Here is a 17,687-nt window from a genome sequence, read left to right on the forward strand (position 1 = left end):
GGATCCGTAAGGACGTGTCTAGGGCGTCGACGGTGACTGGCTCCTGCATGATCAGGATTCGGGGAGTAGTCAGCGGCGGCTACGATAAGGCGATTATCATGACGCATAGCGTTATCGAAGTACCGTTCCGACGCTGACTTCATGTATTTCTGTATAGATTCGAGGCCCAGGTCGTCGTTTAGGTCAACGTTCCTCACGAACCACGGAGCTCCGACGGCTAACCTGCAAAAGCGGGATTGTAGAGATTGAAGGGTGTCTATGTGTGTGCGGGCCGCGTGAGCGAACACCACACTCGCGTAAGTCATGACGGGCCTTATGCAAGTTTTGTAAAGTGTCACCTTGTTCCGAAGGGACATTTTACTCCGCTTACAGATCATGGGGTAGAGTCTACCGAGAATAAACGCGGCACGGTCACGGACTGATTTTATATGCGGGCGGAATGTCATCGATGCATCCAGGGTAACGCCCAGGTACTTGCTTCCTGGCCCAGGGTATGGATTGACTAAAGAGAGTAATCGGGGGTGTGAGATTCCTCCTCCTAATACGGGAGGAAATCCGTGTGGAGCTTCCCCTCTGAAATAGCACCGCAGTACTTTTCGCTGGGTTGATGTCTATGCGCCATTTTCGGAACCACTGTCTTAGGGCTAGGGCTGCGCTCTGAAGCTTCTTCGCGATTAGGGACTTGTTTCTACTGGAATAGTAAACAGTCGTGTCGTCGGCGAATAAAGCTAAATGGGTCGGCGGCGACCGGGGAATATCGTTAACGAATAAGCTAAATAGGAGGGGTGAAAGGACAGAGCCTTGCGGGACTCCAGCTGTGAGAGGTCGTGGGGAGGAGCGGGTTCCCTCGACTCGATATCGAAAAGAGCGGTTCGACAAGAAGTCCCGTATGATGAGCACGAGACTATCCGGCACACCCATGTTGAATAGTTTGAAAATCAAACCGTTGTGCCAGACTTTGTCGAACGCTTTTGCGACGTCGAAGAAGAGAGCTCCCGTGTATAACGGTTTTGGTCGATTAAGCCCCACAAGAATGTGCTCCGTGAGGCGGTGCACCTGTTGAACGCATGAGTGATTTGTACGGAATCCGAATTGTTCATCGATGAGAATGCCCTTGGATGAGACGAAGTCTCTGAGGCGTTTGTAGAGCAGACGCTCATACAGTTTGCCTAGAGACATGAGGAGGCTAATCGGGCGGTAGCTCGTCGGATGATTTTTTGGTTTACCGGGCTTGTGTATGCCGATAACGTCCGCTTCTTTCCACACCGTGGGAAAGATACAGTTCGCCATAGCGGCATTGAAAATAGATGCCAACATCACGATGAGTTGGACGGGTAGAAGTTTAATAACGCGGTTGGATATACCGTCGGAACCGGGAGCCTTGCGAGGACGTAGGTCTTTGATCAAGTCTTTAACTTCCATCGGGGTGACGGGTGGTAACGCATCCGAGGGTGGCAAGGAGACTCTGCGTTCTACCTCACTGTATACTAATTCTACATGAACAGGGTCCACGGATTGAGTGCTGGGCGTGCACTGGGTTTGCAATGTATCGGCCAGCAACTCTGCTTTTTCGTCATCATCAAACGCCGCGAGTCGGCCTGAGGGGCCTACGAGGGGGGGCATAGTTACTAGCGTATCCGATTTGAGAGTACGAGCTAAGCGGTAGTAAGACCTTTGGGAGGGCGCGAGTCCTTCTAAGAAATCAGACCATCTGGCATCTCGGACTTCGGCGATGCGAGACTTTACGTCGCGTTGTAGGGCACGCATTAGAATACGATTTTCCGCGGTAGAATACCTGTCGTAGGCGCGTATCGAGGCGTTCTTAGCTCTAAGGAGTTCCCTAATATCATCGGACAATTTGAAGCGGTGAAGGAAGTCCTCCGCTACAACTTGTTTCGATGATCTATCTAATGTTGAGGTGATGTGTGACGTTAAGATGTGTATGGCTTCAGCGGTATCCTGAGGAGATGGGGTAGAGTCCGGCTTAAACGGGAGCGATGGTGGATCAGATTCAGCCAGGCTGATGCCCAGCGTGTGCCAATCCACCACAGTCCTTGTGACGGGAATGGAGTCGGGAGCGCGACCGAGCTTCATAACGACGGGACGGTGGTCTGAATCTAACTCTGAAACTACTTCGATCGAGTGTAAGCTCAGAGTTACGTTTTTTAATAACGCTATGTCGAGTATATCCGGGCGATGCGCGATATTTAGCGGGTAGTGAGTCGGTGTTAGCGGAGCGACGATATCGAAGGCGAGATCATCGACTAACGCGTCAAGCCGCCTGCCATTCGGGGTTGTGGTGTGTGAGTTCCACCTGATGTGTTTACAATTTAGGTCGCCCGCCAGAATGACAGAGCTTCCCATGCCGAGCAGCGCCTCGATATCACTGCTTAGAACGATCTTATCCGGTGGAAGATAAACGGACGCGATAACGATCGGCGCGTGTCCCGTCAGTGAGATTCGGCACACTGATGCTTCGATATTAGCGAGCGCGGGAGGATCGAGCGGGACGCAATGCAGGGCTCTTCTATAGTAAATGACGGTACCACCACCACGAGCAGAGAGCCTGTCGTTCCTGACCATGTTATAGTTCGCGATTTTAGGGTCACGGCGCGCGGGCTTAAGTAGGGTCTCCTGCACTAAAAAGATATCAATTTGATGGTCACGCAAAAAGTCAGAAACCTGATCACGTTGATTTGCGAGACCGTAAGCGTTAAAAAATCCTATCGTTACGGATAGGGGCTTTATTCTACTTATATACGCCATTGATTACCGGCGGAGTGAGGGGAGGACGTACGTATTTAATGACGCGTATACGTCGGCGTATTCTTGCACAACGGCGATAAAGTGTTGTGCAGTGGAGGCAGCGCGAATGGCGTCGCCCAAAGCGTTAACGCGCTCAAAGTTGATCGACTGAAAGAAGTCGATCGCTAAAGCGAGATTGTCGGACGCGGTCGGAGGGCAAGTCGCGGGAGAGGGACGAGTTGCGGGGGCGGGACGAATCGCGGAGGAGGGAGTTGTAACCGTGGCGCTTATTATGAAGGATCGCTGTGTATATACTATCCAGAAATGTCAACCTACCGTCGACTACATCATAGCAACGCACGCGCATAGCAACGGTTGCCATGGTAACCGTTGCCATGCGACTGGCAGTTGGACCAGAGGGCGACTTGAGCCACTTTATCCCGAGGAAATATCTTTTAATATTTCTCAATAACAAACATAGCGCCGATCCAATGACGGACTGTACCCAGGGTGCTTATTGCGAGTTTTATATAATTATCGATAGCGTAAAAGTTAACAATGTATTGTCTTTAGTACACCGCAACGTGCCTGGTATATTTTTATATTTTCCCGAATTTCTGTAAATTAAACGGTTGCCTGGAAGAGATCGCTTTTAGCGATAAGACTGCCTATTGTATAAATCTATCTGCTTTTTGACTGGTTTTAGAATGTAAACTGTGTCTTGGTGTGCAATAAGGTGTTCTCGCTCTCTCTCGCTCTTTCTCGCTCTCTCGCTCTCTCTCACTCTCTCTCACTCTCTCTCACTCTCTCTCACTCTCTCTCACTCTCTCTCACTCTCTCTCGCTCTCTCTCACTCTCTCTCTCTCCCTCCCTCTCTCTCTCTCTCTCCCTCGCTCTCTCTCTCCCTCGCTCTCTCTCTCTCTCTCGCTCTCTCTCTCTCTCTCTCTCTCACTCTCTCTCGCTCTCTCTGGCTCTCTCTCGAATTTGAATGGAGTTGGAATAGCCCTAGCGGCAAACAGTAAGCAGTCGTGAAGCAGTAACGCATTTCGGTTTGAAGGGTGGGGCAGCCGTTGTAACTATACTGAGGTCTGAGACCTTAGAACTTATATCTCAAGGTGGGTGAGGCATTTACGTTGTAGATGTCTATGGGCTCCGGTAACCACTTAACACCAGGTGGACTGTGAGCTCGTCCACCCATCTAAGCAATAAAAAAAGATACATAAGTTTCTAATTCAGAATTTTGTCAATTTCTTGTTCTCCAATAGCTATACTATAACTACAGCTGTAACTACATCACTCAATTAAAATTAATATTATTTAAAATTTATTTATTTTAATGTATCAATAATAATTTACTCACTTAATAATTTATTACTGTATTCATTATTTTGTTAGCCTGCGTCAATGATTCATGTTATTGAATATGTTGTTACATATATACATATAAATAAAATTGGAGTGTCTGTTTGTAGTATTGAAATAACCGCTTTTTCCTACATGCATATGAATATAACTATATACACGGTACATACACAAAAATAACATTTTTTTACAATCTTTGGCTGTCTGTCTGTTTGATCTGGCTAATCTCTGGAACGGCTGGACCGATTTTGACGGAACTTTTACTGATAGGTAGCTGATGATATAAGGAGTAGCTTAAGCTACTTTTGTAGACTAGCTTCGCCCCGCGGCATCACCCGCGGTACGACAATAACCGCGGGTAACATCGCGGGACTCAGCTATCAATAATAAAATTTTATGTTTCCGAAGCGAAGCGAGGGCGAGTAGCTACTTATATAATATAGTGAAGTCTGTAGTCAGTGAAGAATGTAATGTACATGTTTTATTGCTGAGGTAGACGAGCTCACAGCCCATCTGATGTTAAGTGGAGCCCATAGACATCTACAAGTTAATGCCGCTACCTACCTTGCGATACGAGTTCTAAGGTATAGTTTTACAACGGCTGCCCCGCCCTTCAAACCGAAACGCATTACTGCTTCACGGCAGAAATAGACAGGGCGGTGGTACCTACCCGTAATTACGCAGATTATGATTTTTACTATATGATGCTATTCCTTCAATTCAGTGGAAGTCAATCGTGAACATTAGTACGTATTTCGTTGGAAAAATATATACCTCTCTGCGGGATTCGAACACCGGTGCATCGCTACATACGAATGCACCGGACGTCTTATCCTTTAGGCCGCGATGGCTTCATTAAATAGGCGATATTTAACTTTGTAATTGAATGCGCATTTTTTTATTATTTATTTTTATTTATTTTTTATTCCTTAGATGGGTGGACGAGCTCACAGCCCACCTGGTATTAAGTGGTTACTGGAGCCCATAGACATCTACAACGTAAATGCGCCACCCACTTTGAGATATAAGTTCTAAGGTCTCATTTGCGACGTAAGACATCGTTTGTACACCCCGCGATGGTGATGTCCAAGAGCATCACTGACCGACCACCAGCAGATAAGTCGAATACTGACTGTACTATGCATCTCTGCCGATAGTACATCGTCCGCGCTAATACATCACAATATATATAAATAGTTAGGACTTACATACGTCCTCAGTGCCGCTGTCGTATGCGTGAGAGAAAGGGATGACAAGACCGGCGCCGTAACGCGTTACGTAACGAAGCGGCTTACCCTCCCATAAGAAGTTAGCGCTTCATTTTTTTTTTGGTTTTAACAATTATTTCTCCTTCATACACGTTATATTGCGCGTATTTGCCGATTAAGAAGGCACTGGTTCTTTCGGTAGATACCTTTGCCTTGGTATTTTATTTATTTATTTTTTATTGCTTATATGGGTGGATGAACTCACAGCCCACCTGGTGTTAAGTGGTTACTGGAGACCATATGCATCTACAACGTAAATGCGCCACCCACCTTGAGATCTAAGGTCTCAGTATAGTTACAACGGCTGCCCCACCCTGCAAACCGAAACGCATTACTGCTTCACGGCAGAAATAGGCATGGTGGTGGCACCTACCCGCGTGGACTCACAAGAGGTCCTACCACCAGTAAAACCACCACCTCTCGCGACTTGTATATAGGCTTCTCCTCCTTCCTGAGTCGCATTCCTCATGTCTAAGGGTCGTGACCGTCTCTTCCCATTATCCTTCTCTGGATGATGTTTCGCCATCTACCTCTGTTCTCGGCGGTGTGTGTGGCATTGTAGAGTGTGGTATCCAGATTGGTGCGGATTTGGTCGGACCCAGTGCATTGGATTGTGGTCATGAGATAAAAGCAAACCAGTCAATAAAACTATGTAGAACATAATCTAATCACCGTTTTTTCTGATTAGATATTATGTTGAAAATAGTTTGATTGGGACTTCTGATAAAAGCGTTGGATTTTGCGGATAAATCTAAGTATTTATTTATTCTAAATACTTAGAAATCTAAGAAAGAAGGAAAAGAGAAATGAAAGTAAATACTTTTTTTATTGCTTAGACTGGAGGACGAGCTCACGGCCCACCTGATGTTAAATGGTTACCGGAGCCCATAGACATCTACAACGTAAATTCCGCCACCCACCTTGAGATATGCGTTCTAAGGTCTCAGTATATTTACAACGGCTGCCCGACCCTTCAAACCGAAATGCATTACTGCTTCACGGCAGAAATGACTTACCCATGCGGACTCACAAGAGGTCCTACCACCAGAAATAAGTAGATAGTTAATAGATAAATAATTTCTAAATCTATATTTTTCTTCTTTAGATCTATCTTCTTCTTTATTAGATATTTAAATAGATATATTCGCAATATGATTTGATTTATTAGCTAAACGCGGTCATTCCAGCTACGGCCGGACAATTAATTATTACAATAATTTAAATAACACTCAAATCATTAATTGTTTCGTAATAGATTAAGGCTTAATGTTTGAGCAGGTGAAAATTAAATGTATTTGTTTTGAAATCATCACACGCACATAATGTACAGTGACCTCGCGTTCTCTGAACGCAACTAGCTCAGAGCTGATTAGGGACAATGAGATCTGCCTATTTCTACCGCGAAACAGTTCTTTTTTATTTAAAATCTAGCGACCCGCCCTCGCTTCGCTTCGGAAACATTAAATGCTATTATTCATAGGCGAAGCCCGCCACGTTGCACGCGCTACGACAATAACTGCGGGTGACGCCGCGGGACAAAGCTAGTCTAAAAAAAGTAGCCTAAGTTACTCCTTATATCATCAGCTATCTACTAGTGAAAGTCTCATCAAAATCGGTCCAGCCGTTCCAGAGATTAGCCGGAACAAACAGAGAGACAGACAAAAATTGTTAAAAATGTTATTTTGGTGATGTACCGTATATATAATAAAAAACGGTTATTTTAATACTACAATCAGACACTCTAACTTTATTTATATGTATAGATATGCTGATAGACTTGAGAGGCTCTGTCAGCGTTATCCTAGCGTGTAGTTGAACTCTGAGTTCAAACCGGAGGTGTTGCTAACACTGGCCCTAGCAAGAGCAGGTCCGAGCAAGAGCGATGCATCGCAGAATCTACCACCGGATCGGAAACGCGACCCACTGAGAAGATCCGGCGAGAAACTTAAGGGGCTGTGTCTGTGGGTTAATTAGCTCGCCGAGCCTTTCGTCGCAAGCGACGGGTTCAACGAGGACGGTGACCGGTGCTTGTGGTACCTAAAAGCACCATTAATGGATCGGGAGGATCCGTAATAACGTGTTTAGGGCGACGTCGACTGTTTACCATTCGGTCTACAGGATCGGGTATGAACGTTTGTGCGACAATAGTTACTCGTATTTATAGTAGGAATTGGGGGTGGCTTAATCATGAATTCTCTTGAATACCGTCTTAAGCAGTTGTTGACATACATAATATTAAGGAAACAGTTAACTTTAACTAATCTTAATTAACCAATTAGTGACGTTGCGCCGACATATCTATGTCGCAGGCAATTTGTATGATTCCGCCGTTTACAAACAGCGTCGTCGTTATAAAACCGCTCGCCGTTATGTAAAATGCCGAAGGCAAAATGATAACTCGTTCAATAGTTATAATTTCGACATTGGTTGTAGTTTTAGGGTGACCATAATAAAATGCAGTTTATAATAATCAGACTTTATTTCCGTAATCAGGTACTGATGAAGATTTCAAGTAAGACTAAATTATGTGCTTTGGTTCTCTTAAAGTACTTAGTTAAAATATTTAAGTAACAAAACAACATTTAAAGTACACACTTTATATACTCATGACAATAATAAAATTTCTAAGGATAATATGACACTTTCAAATAAAACAAACAGGTCGTAAGTAAAACCATATTATTTTGAAGTTTGAAGTATTCATGGTCTTGACTCTGCTCATTAAAATCTCGAGATATAATCGGTTTAACTACGATACCTTTATTTGATATGTTACGTTTGGATTCACAAACAGGACATAACGATACGAATAAATCAATCGCGTTTCTCACACTAATAAATCTATCCTTCGTTTGATACTGAATTTTGTCTCGATCATCATGTCCGAATCTCTAAACACTTAATTTCGGATCGTGATTGGGCGAACGGCGGGGGCGGGGGTATTGACGCGCCTAGTCGGGAGGGGGATGCTCAGCGTGGTGTTCGGAGGGCGACCCCTTTTGAAGAGCACCGCTGTGCTTTTCGTGGGGTTAATGTCGATGCGCCACTTCCGGAACCACTGTCCCATGGTGGTAGCCGCGGTCTGAAGTCGTCGATGAAGCAACGCCTTCTTCCTACACGAGTAGTAGATGGCGGTGTCATCGGCGAAGAGCGCCAGATGGGTCTCCGGAGACCGGGGTATATCGTTGATATACAAACTAAATAGTAACGGGGAGAGAGCGGAGCCTTGCGGGACTCCGGCTGTGACGTGACGGGGCCGGGAACGCGTTCCCTCGACTCGATATCGGAACGAACGGTTCGACAAGTAGTCTCGTATGATGAGCACGAGTCTGTCTGGCACTCCCATGTTATACAGTTTGTATATCAAACCGTTGTGCCAGACTTTGTCGAACGCCTTCGCTACATCGAAGAAGAGGGCTCCTGTCGGAATGGGTTTCCGCCTGTTCAGCCCTAGTAAGATGTGCTCCGTGAGGCGGTGCACTTGATGGACGCACGAGTGTCTGGCGCGGAATCCAAACTGCTCGTCTATAAGAATTTTATTCGCGGATACGAAGTCCCAGAGGCGTTTACGAAGGAGCCGTTCGTATAGTTTGCCTATCGCCGGGAGGAGACTGATGGGGCGGTAACTCGCGGTTTCGTTCTTCGGTTTGCCCGGCTTGTGTATGCCGATAACGTCCGCTTCTTTCCACGCCGCGGGAAAGATGCAGTTCGTCATAGCAGCATTTAGTATGGTGGCCAACATCGTTATCAGTTGGGCTGGTAACAGTTTAAGCGCGCGGTTGCGGATGCCGTCGGAGCCGGGAGCTTTCCGTGGTTGTAGGCTATCGATCGCCTCCTTGACCTCGGAAGTGGTAATGGGGGGTAACGCGTCCGAGGGCGGCAGGGAAGCTCTGCGCTCGACCTCCCTGTCGACGAACTCGGTGTGTTCGGGGTCCGCGTGTTGAGTGCTGGTGGTGCACTGCTCTTGCAGTGCATCGGCCAGCAACTCTGCCTTGTCATCGTCATCGTAAGCCGGTGATTGGCCTGAGGGGCGTACGAGAGGCGGCATAGTGGCTATAGTTTCGGACTTGAGGGTCCTAGCTAGTTGCCAGTATGCTTGGTGAGTGGGCGCGAGTTCTTCTAAATAACTATCATTACGCGCATGGATGACGGTGACGTTTTGTGCCTTACAGGCACGGGATACGCGATCCCACGCGGTCTTATCTTGCAAAATTACCGGCGGCGGCGCGGGAATTTTGCGGACGGACGCGGGTTTCGGCGACGGAGTTGCGCGGCGAGGGGAGTCGGGTGTGACCACGACTTTAGGACGCGACGCGTTCGCGGCCTTAGACTGTTTTGGCGCCGTGGACGGTTCCACGGCACGGGCGCGTTTTTTGCCGCGCGTGACGGTTTGGAACCCATCCGAGGGTCCGGGTTCGGGGCTGGCGGCCGACTCGAACTCCATTTCCGACTCGGAGTCGGAGCCGGAGATCGATGCCGCGCATGACGCGATCGACGCGGGCGCGGGGGTGGGGGGCGACATCGGTGAGTCGGGGATAGTCGCGGCTACTAGGCTAGCTTTGTACGCCCTAAACTTCGACATAATGTCCGGGCAGTACTCTCGAACGAATTTCGCGAACAACGCGGGGTTATCGTCTTCTTCCATCGTAGTTTTGCCCGGGGGGGGCGTCCCCGGGACTTAAGGCACACTCGCCGAAAGGCGAGTCCACTGAGTAGGAGTTCACCCCTTGTGCTTTACCAGCAACAAAGGGGGGGAGTGCCTTTGCCGTGAAAACGGCAGTTGGCTGGGGATTGGGGTGGAGTTTGGAAGGTGGGGCCCCACTGGGTTGTGAGTGCCACAACAAGCGGTGATCGCAGTGGGGGTTCAGTCTTTAAAAAGACTATTTTGCTCGCCGAATAATATAAATAAATTTAATAATATGATATGCGTGAAATGATAGTGAGGATGTCGTTTCGAATGCACAATCAACAAGTTCGAATTGTTTTTACGATCCAAGGTCGCGACGCCAGCGACAATGCGTCAAGAATTCACAACAATGCCGCGATCGGTGCGACAACGACAATGCAGTGAAACTCAGGACACAAGATCGCGACGGCAGCGACAATTTTTCGTAAGAACGCGTCCGGACTGTACGGCGATGCAATCGGAACTGTTGATCATTTCCCAACTAAATATAGGTATATATAACCTAATCATAATTAAACAAATATAATCATGTTTTTAGTTATACATTTTTTTTTTCTAATAATTATAGACATTAAATATTTTGTTACTTAGTGACAAAGTATTATTCTGGATTTCATATTTCTTAAAATTACTCATTGTATTTTTACTTTTCGAATTTCAAGATGTCGCACTGTCGATTGCTTCTCTTGAAGTGACATCTGTCATGTACTTATTGTCAATTTGTCTATTGATGTAGCATCCTCTCTTACGAAATAAATATGTAGAATTTTTTATTGCTTACATGGGTGGACGAGCTTACAGCCCACCTGGTGTTAAGTGGTTACCGGAGCCCGTAGACATCTACATCGTAAATGCGCCACCCACCGTGAGATATAAGTTCTAAGGTCTCAGTATAGTTACAACGGCTGCCTCACGCTTCAAACCGAAACGCACTACTGCTTCACGGCAGAAGATTTTTATTACACGATGTCATTCCTTCACCGTGGAAGTCAATCGTGAACATTTGTTAAGTACGTATTTCATTAGAAAAGTTGGCATCGCTCAACACGAATGCACCGGACGTCTTATCCTTTAGGCCACGACGACTTCATTGTATACCTTTAAACGAGCAATTCTTGTATATTAATATATAATCTGAATCTCGGAAACAGCTCCAACGATTTTCATAAAATTTAGTATACAGGGGATTTCAGGGGCGATAAATCGATCCAGCTACGATTTATTTTCAGAAAATGTTGTTTTATTCGTGTTTTCAATAATCAACTTTATGACTCTTCCCGACATCTATTGGCGAATAATAATACTATTTTTACTGCTTTAAAGAAACAACAAGATGGCGTTATAAAAAAAAAACCGAGCAAAGCTCGGTCATCATCTAGTATTAATAATAATCCATAGCGTTATACATAGCATTAAGCCCACCGTTTTTAACTTATTTTTATAAGCTAATTAAAGCTCTATAAATGCGCCACCTACCTTATATATTCTAATATATTCTACCCTTATAATTGTTTACGTCCATGCGCGATACGCACTCATCATCAGGTGGGCTGTGTGCCCGTCGCAATGAAACGCGAATATCATATTTGTTATATTTTACACGAAACTAGCTGACCCGGCAGACTTTGTAGTGCCTCAATCAATAACTAAAAGACCTAAACTTTTGTATAAAATAAACTTAAAACAAACAAAAGAAATCCGTCCGACGGGGGACACATCAAAGGAAAAACAAAATTGTTATTTTATATTTAATTTCGAGCATTTTCAAATTTATTTACCTTTTAAACCTTCTTTGGACTTTCACAAATAATTCAAGACCGAAATTAGCCAAATCGGACTAACGAACAGCGTTTCATTTTTATATAATATATAGATAAATTAACCAATGCAATATGTCAATATCAATTATCAATAAAGTCTACGGTAAAATACTTTTATTTTAAACTTATAATTGTCTCGTCTAAAATTTGCAAGCAAATTATTCAATAATAAATGTTTACCTTAGAATAGTAATAGATCACTACAATTATTTCTCGCCTCAAGTACATTATCTGTCAGCTGACACTGACAGAGTGTGATAAATTGTATTTACCGCTTAAGGTGGTAATATTGAATCCGCGAGAATATGTGCTTTTAAAAGCTGTTTTTAAACGTATTTCTCACGAACAAAGCTAATTGATCGAAAAGCTGTAGCTATCTATTACTAACTAAGCAATAAAAGTTAAATAAAAAAAAAGATAAAGTTGTGTTTTGATTGGCTTGATATTTGAAATGAAATACGTGTGGTGTTTATGTAGTATTTTCTACGACACTGCCATATGGCATATGGCATATTTGGCAGTATATTTGTATACAATAGTTTATCGTATACTAGTATTTTTTATATATTATTGCATACTATTGTATGGTACTTTAAAGTGTCTGTAAAGCAAAAATGTTGTACCCCTATTTACGAAAATTGCGCGGACGGAGGAGTATGAATTTTCCCACAATTATTTGTACTAATATATAAAAATCTACAATTGTGTTTACGGATGTTCCGTTATAACTACTGAACCGTGCATCCGATTGACTTAAAACTTGGTATCCATGTAGAAAATACATGTACTTAATGGATAAGCCAATATTTATATGAGTGTTGGACTCCCTACACCAGTTGCGGGGGCGTTAATGATGAGAATCTTTGTGGGTGTCGAGAAATAATAATGTTAATTTTAAATGCCCAGCGAAGCGGACGGGTACAGCTAGTAGAGAATATAGCGACGGAGTGCAGAATGTTAATATTTTGTTTATTAATCAATAAAAAAAATATTACACAGCTACCATGTATTTGACACACACACGCATATATGAGTCGTCTATTATCAAAGGTGGCAATCTGTGCATTTGGACAAAAAAAAATTACTGATATTTCAATACAGATTGATTTGAATATAATCGTCTCCTTCAAAGAATACGGTTCAAAACCTGCATTAAATAAAGGTTAATAGTTAACCTGTTATTTATCTAAGATGTCGTTCAGAAGAGTTTTGTAACTGCCAAAGGAATACAAAGTCAATAATTCGTTTTTCTGATTTACCAATAATTATCCAAAAGTCACATTGCCGGCTTTGATAATAGTCGACTCATATACTCATTAATTTATTGTTTAAAGTCTGTGGTCAAGTTAAAAATAAATTAATGTTGTTAGTCTTCAATATTAAGCTGTAGCTACGGTGCTACGAGCTACATCGTTTCGTAGACCTACGGCGTAGCACCTAGGTTTTCACACTGAATTTCTAAAGAACGTAACAATTGTTAATAGTAAGGATACTTTATACATTTAGTTCCTTGTGTTTTGTGATAATGAGAAGTGCTTAAAAGAAAAAAATATATCGGCCGTTATAAAATTATGTTAAAACACAAATAAATATGAAGTCGAATTAGCCATATAACAAATGACGCTGAAACAATAGTTGATGTTGAAATAATTTTTTTTATCGTAAATTTTTTTCATAAGATCTTTCAGATAAAATAACGTTTAGAAACTGTAAAAAAAACAAAAAAAAAACATTCCTCGACCGGTACTAACACAATAAAAACCGAAATTTCTTTGAAATCGATCGCGGCTTTTCTGCGTCAGGTGAAAACGGAATTATCTAAGCGAAGAGCTTCTTACCTTCAAGAGAAACGTGGTAGACGATTCACAAACACCACTTTTATGGGCATTCGCATTATAAAATCATGCGTTTTTGTGGTCGGTTATTCGCCAGGGGAGCGAGAGCGACCTTTCCCCGTGAACCGCGTCGGCACACTGACGGAACACCTCCGAGATCCGCTATAAGTATGCTCCGGGAAATGACGCCGACCGGACAATGTACGTACCACCTATATCCGTGAAATTCCAACGCTATTAAATTTGTCCGTATGTTGCAGTTGACTTTTAATTCTATATTAATTTGGTGCTGCTGGTTTGACCTCTTGTGAATCCGCGCGGGTAGGTACCACCACCGTGCCTATTTCTGCCGTGAAGCAGTAATGCGTTTCGGTTTGAAGGGCAGCCGTTGGAATTATACTTGAGACCATAGAATTGATATCTCAAGGTGGGTGGCGCATTTACGTCGTAGATATCTATGGACTCCAGTAACCACTTAACAACAGGCGGGCTGTGAGCTCATTCACCCATCTAAGCAATAAAAAAATATTGTTGAGGATAATTATATTTGTGATACAGGCAGAGTGGGTCATTGTCTATTTGCCCTGTAAAATCTGGCCCCAAATTTGAATTATTCCCTGTGTTATGGGAACCACATACACAAGTTAGTGGGGTATGGACATGTGATGCGTAGAGAGAAGATGCATGTGACTAGTAGATGTATGGAAATGGTAATGTGTAGATGGACACGGATGGAGTGTGTGAATGATGATATGAGAGAGAGAGAGAGAGAGAGAGAGAGAGAGAGAGAGGAGTGAATGTTGAGATGACGGCTGATAAAAGATAATGGAATCGAAAAATTCGTTGCCGACCCCATCTAGGGGGATAAGGTGGAGAGAAAGAATAAATTACATAATATATGACATCAGCGTTGTTGATGTCATTCTCATCATCATTATCATTGCCTTCCATAGTGGCATTAAAAGACTCACTTTTCCAATGAATTGCATTTCAAGTGTACAGCGATAGCAGTAGAGTGCTCCGCTCCGTTTGACTACTCGAGCCGGAAAGTGTTGTAACTCGTATTTATAGTACAATAGTGGGGCAGCTTAATCATGAACTCTCTTGAATACCGTCATAAGCAGTTGCTGACTTGCGTTGGACTTATGACTGTTTAATATTGAGAAAACAGTTCACTATAACTAATATTAGTTAAATAGCAGGGTTGCGCCGATATATAGATAATAAACACCCAGACGAAGAGCAAACGAATCTATCTTTTCATACAATGTTTTCCCGATGCGGAAATTGAACCCACGACCCTTGGCGCAACAGCCAGAACTGCTAACTATTGCACCACCAAGTTAATCAACTAGGCACCCTCTGTAATGCTTTGGCTATATACTCTTTTGTTTATTTTTTAAAGTCTGTGGTCTAATGGAGAATAAATTAATATTGTTTGTCTTTAATAGTATTATCTATAGTGTAGTCTTGGCGAAATCTGTGATTATAGAAGTATAACTATCTTTGATAATAGAATCATAATAAAGTTCTAACTTATAATTTCAATTAATTATAATCGAATTTTGAATTTGGGGGACCACTAGTTTTAATCGCCAAGCAAACCCGGGGTCGTAGTTTCAAAATCTTCAATAAACGTACTTACGCTCTTTTAGCTGGACACAGTACCGACGCACACATACACAGCTCTCGGTGGACACTTTAGAAGTCTAATGGAAGCTTAAGAGCTTTCGTCGAAAAGCTTTCGTGATACCTGGTGAGCTCGGAGCGGGATCGAAGTCCTGTGTATTTCTGTGGTAACCACAACTCTTTTAAAGGTATTTTGTCCTGAAAGTAATGTGGTAACGCCACGCCCCCTAAGACCAAAAATAAATTAAACATGATTTTATTGCCATAGTAGGCAGACGAGCTTATGGCCCACCTGATGGTGAGTTGTTACCGTCACCCATGGACTTCAGCAATGGCAGAGGCACAGCAAAGCCGCTGCCTAATAAAACCTTTTCAGGTCAAATTAAGCGAACGTCACCAGTGTAATAATTTTTTTTTTGGGGGGACGAGCTCACAGCCCCCTGGTGTTAAGTGGTTACTGGAGCCCATAGACATCTACAAAGTAAATGCACCACCCACCTTGAGATATAAGTTCTATGGTCTCATTATAGTCATAACGGCTGCCCCGCCCTTCAAGCCGAAACGCATTACTGCTTCACGGCAGAAATAGGTAGGGCGGTGGTACCTACCCGTGCGGACAAGAGGTCCTACCACCAGTAATAAAAGTTATAGTAACAAGCTGAGTGTCATCAGTCCACTGCTAGACATAGGCTTCTCCAATTGCTTGCCACTGAACACGATCCTTGGCTTCTCTCATCCAGTTCCTGCCAGCCACCCTGCACAGATCATCACTCTACCCAAGCCTGAGGGCGTCCTGCACTGCGTTTTCCTATTCACGGTCTCCACTCAAGAACGCGTTTACCCCAACGGCTATCAGTTGTCTGGCTAACATGGCCAGCCCATCGCCTCTTCAGCTTACTAATCCGCTGTGCTATGTCGATAGCTTTGGTACTCTGTCAGATCATCACTTTCGCAAACACGCGGGATGAGATGTGCTACTTTTTTCCCGCGGTGCACATACAATTTTTTCTCCTCCCAGGCTGAAAGTTCGACATTGTAAAAAACGTAGCACCCGTGGAGTACCGAGTCGGGGTCCAGGGGCGAAGCCTAGGATGGGGGTTGGGGGGGGGGGCGGAGCCTCTCCATTCATAAAAAAAAACAATTTAACTGTTTTTTAATTTTTAAATAAACTACTAATAATTGAATAAGAACTGTCTGATGAACTCATCTTTGTTTAATACCTCACAATTAAATTTTATTGCTTTTTGTTTATTTCACTTTTACACTAAACACAATATTGCAAATTACCCGAGCACAACAATGGCGGAGAATTTTAGGTGCGTGAGAGCAGACGTAGACACTAACGCGCATGCGCACTTGTTAGTACCCAGGGAGGATAAGTTAGGCTTTCTTCCCTGTACAGCGGGACGAAAACCGAACTTTTGGCGTAGGTAGGAGAAAAAAAAAAAAACAGCATCGACATGTATCCTTTGCATCAGGCCCTTGCCCAAGGAAAAAAATTTCATGAATAGTCTAATGAGCTATTAGAGTTATGTGTTAGGATTTTGAGTTACTAACCTATATTATATATTAAGTAATTCTTACTAAGAAAATGTTGTTTTTTTTTACTGATATAAAATATGAATAAATAATAAAATATCAGGGTGAGTGGCGGCAAACACATGATGTGCAGGGGCTCTAGGAATCGCTTAACTTATTAGCTGTACTGTAATATGCAACTCACATCTATGAGCAAACAGAAATAATGAGAAATACCCAGGTTCAAACAACAACAAACAGTGGAACTAATTTGTAACATCTGAGAAATTTGTTTGGCAAATAAAGAATACGCTATAGGGATTTTTTTGTCCCTGTATCGAAACCACAGAGAGAGAGATATATATAAATGGGTGGGAGCGAGACGAAGCAAGTTTCATGATATTCCAGTCCAAGAGCCGGCAATGTTTTTGAAGATAGATTCAAACGTATAAGCTTAGTCTGGCCATAAATACTGTTACAATTAAAAATAAACAAAATATTACATTTGAATTTGGAATCTGTCATTTTTATATGGTTGCTCATTGAGTTTTTTTCATTTTGGCGCCAATACATTGTACAATATTTTGCGATATTTAAATAGAGTGGAGTGATAAAGAGAACCGAATCGCTGTGATGGCATTACACAAAGTAGGTATGGAGCACAATGCAATTTTTAAAACTCTCCATACGCTTGGTATTAGTAAAATGTTTATGTACCGGGCTATGAATAGGTGCAATGAGACCTCCTCTGTTTGTGACAGAAAAAGATCTGACTATCCACGTAGTGTTCGTACGAAAAAGGTGGTCAAAGCAGTAAGGGAAA

The 17,687-nt window shown here is 43.2% G+C and overlaps 1 protein-coding gene across 1 annotated transcript in view; it reads right to left on the reverse strand.

Moving 5' to 3' along the window:
• LOC101735646 (1-phosphatidylinositol 4,5-bisphosphate phosphodiesterase epsilon-1) overlaps positions 1 to 13,853 on the reverse strand; it is a 150,219-nt gene extending 136,366 nt beyond the window's left edge. Inside the window, exon 1 of the mRNA XM_021348089.3 lies at positions 13,721 to 13,853. The gene's annotated coding sequence lies outside the window, so the exon portion shown is untranslated. The remainder of the gene's footprint in view (positions 1 to 13,720) is intronic.
• Between the last annotated feature and the right edge of the window lie 3,834 nt (positions 13,854 to 17,687).

This window comes from Bombyx mori, chromosome 24, assembly GCF_030269925.1.
Source record: "Bombyx mori chromosome 24, ASM3026992v2".
In the NCBI taxonomy this organism is placed as follows: domain Eukaryota; kingdom Metazoa; phylum Arthropoda; class Insecta; order Lepidoptera; family Bombycidae; genus Bombyx; species Bombyx mori.